This window comes from Tachyglossus aculeatus, chromosome X1 (assembly GCF_015852505.1).
Source record: "Tachyglossus aculeatus isolate mTacAcu1 chromosome X1, mTacAcu1.pri, whole genome shotgun sequence".
NCBI classification, from domain to species: Eukaryota; Metazoa; Chordata; class Mammalia; order Monotremata; family Tachyglossidae; genus Tachyglossus; species Tachyglossus aculeatus.
Window position 1 is genome coordinate 107,553,501 of NC_052101.1, and position 2,879 is coordinate 107,556,379.

General features: G+C 44.5%; 1 non-coding gene across 1 annotated transcript; it reads right to left on the reverse strand.

Annotated features, from left to right (window-relative positions):
• Positions 1–2,076: 2,076 nt before the first annotated feature.
• Positions 2,077–2,214, reverse strand: LOC119920262. The gene has a single exon (XR_005448021.1). It is a non-coding gene; the product is annotated as a small nucleolar RNA SNORA7 (small nucleolar RNA).
• Positions 2,215–2,879: the final 665 nt, after the last annotated feature.

The window sequence follows — 2,879 nt, forward strand, 5'->3', positions numbered from 1 at the left end:
AGTTAGCACTTAACAAATACCACAAGTATTGTTAATATTATCATTCATTCATTCTTTCAATTGTATTTATTGAGCACTTACTGTGTGCAGAGCACTGTACTAAACGCTTGGGAAGTACAAGTTTGCAACATATAGAGATGGTCCCTACCCAACAGTGGGCTCACAGTCTAGAAGGGGGAGACAGAGAACAAAACAACACATATTAACAAAATAAAATAAATAGAATAAATATGTACAAATAAAATAGAGTAATAAATAAATACAAACATATATACATATATACAGGTGCTGTGGGGAGGGGAAGGAGGTAAGGCGGGGGGGATGGGGAGGGGGAGAGGAAGGAGGGGGCTCAGTCTGGGAAGGTCTCCTGGAGGAGGTGAGCTCTCAGTAGGGCTTTGAAGGGAGGAAGACCATTATTATTATTATTATTATTAGTGAGTCCAGTGAGAAGTTTACCAGCACCAGAGGAGGAATGGAGGGGACTAAGGAGAGAGAGTACTGAACATCCATTTGATGGTTACAGGGGTAGGGAGGCATTTTCTAAAATCTCCTCCCTTTGCTTATCTTTTCCCAGCTTAGATGTTGGCTCTCCAGCTGTGATTGTTAACCTTATTTTTTTTTCTGATCCCCCTCTGTGTTTTTGAACTTCCCCTTGAAGTGAAGGAATTATCATTTCTTGCTTTTCTGCAGAAAAGTTGCCTACACAAACTGGAATCCAGATTCCTGTTTGCCCTCAGTAGAACAGGTCATCATCATCATCTGAAAGTCTAATTCAACTCTGAGTGGGGGTAGAGGGCTGATGTTAGTTTTATCTCTTCTGCAAATGTTTAGGGTACAATCCAATAATCAATGGTATTTATTGAGTGCATACCCTCTACAGAGCATTGTACTAAATACTTGGGAGAGTACAATAGAGTAAATAAACATGATCCCTCCAAGAGTTTGCAATCTAGCTGGGGAGACAGAAATTACTGTCACGGGAGGCAGCTGATTATAAGGATATGTACAGAGGGGCTATGGGGTGGGGTTGGGGAATAAATACCTAAGTGCTTTATGGGTACAGCCCCAAGTGCATAGGTGATGTGGAGGAAAGGGAGGGTAGTGTGGAGAAATGAGAGATTAGTCAGAGAAGGCTTTCAGGAGGAGTTATGATTTTAGTAGGGCTTTGAGGTGGGGAGGAGTTGGGGGGGCCGGGGTATTTGTATTTGTTAACCGCTCACTATATGGCAAGCACTGTTCTAAGCACTGGGTTAGATACAAGGTAATCAGGTTGGACACACGGGGCTCACAGTTTTAATCCCCATTTTAGAGATGAGATAACCGAGGTACAGAGAATTAAGGTGACTTGCCCAAGGTCACACAGCAGACAGGAAGCAGAGAAGGGATTAGAACTCAGGACCTTCTGACTCCCGGGCCCATACTCTAACCACTAGACCATGCTGCTTCTCTGTCTCTGTCCCCTTTTAGACTGTGAGCCCCCTTTTAGACTGTGAGCCCACTGTTGGGTAGGGACTGTCTCTATGTGATGCCAATTTGTACTTCCCAAGCGCTTAGTACAGTGCTCTGCACATAGTAAGCGCTCAATAAATACGATTGATTGATTGATTGATTGTCAGTTATGAAAGCAGAGGGAGTTCCAGAAAGGAGAAAGGAGCCAGTCAACACTTGTGAGAAATGAGAGTGAGGCACAGTTAGTAGGTTGGTATTGGAGGAGCAAAGCATGCAGATTGAGTTGTAGTGGGAGAGGAGCAAAGTAAACTGTGGGGAGACAGCTGATTGAGTTTTGGTTTTATAGTATTTATTAAGGGCTTACTATGTGTCAAGGACTGAGTGTCCCGAGTGCTGGGGTCTTATTTTATGCTGTCGAGTCGTTTCCGACCCACAGCGACACCTCAGATACATCTCTCCCAGAACGCCCCGCCCTCCATCTGCAATCGTTCTGGTAGTGGATCCAGAGAGTTTTCTTGGTAAAAAAAAACAAAAGTGGTTTACCATTGCCACCTTCCATGCAGTCAACTCGAGTCTCTGCCCTCAACTCTCTCCCATGCCACTGCTGCCCAGCGTGGGTGAGTTTTGACTTGGAGCAGATTGCCTTCCATTCACTAGCCACTGGCCAAGCTAGAAATGGAATGGGTAGGCCTCTGCTTGACTCTCCTTCCTGTAGCCAAGACTGGTAGAGTACTGGAAACTCTCCAGGTGCAACCCTGAGAGGTAAGTGTTGGGGCAGGCACAACTTAATCGGGTCGGATACAGTCCCTGTCCCACATAGGGCTAACAGTCTAAGTAGGAAGGAGAACAAGCATTGAATCCCCATTTTACAGCTGCAGAAACTGAACCACAGAGAAAGTGACTTGCCTAAGGTCAAACTGCAACCAAGTAATAAAGCCGGGATTAGAACCCAGGTTCTGACTTAAAGCTGATGGTGAGGAGTTCCTGCTCGATGCTGAACTGGATGGATAACCACTGGAGGCTTTTGAGGTCGGCACCTCAAAAAAGGATAGAAGAGTGAGTTGGGCTTTCTGAGCTGTATTTAGCTTTAATGCAGTTCTGTAGAATGGATGACCCAATTATCCAGGGTGCACATTAGTTCTTATTGGGCTTAAGTGATCTATTTCTAACAGATGGGGCAGCAGCAAGGGAGTCTGCAGCCAGCTAGTGACAGAACTGAATCCTAAGCAGATTCATTCATTCATTCATTCATTCATTCATTCGTATTTATTGAGCACTTACTGTGCAGAGCACTGTACTAAGCTCTTGGGAAGTACAAGTTGGTAACATATAGAGACGGTCCCTACCCAATAGCGGGCTCACAGTCTAGAAGGGGGAGACAGACAACAAAACAACACATATTAACAAAATAAAATAAATAGAATAGTAAA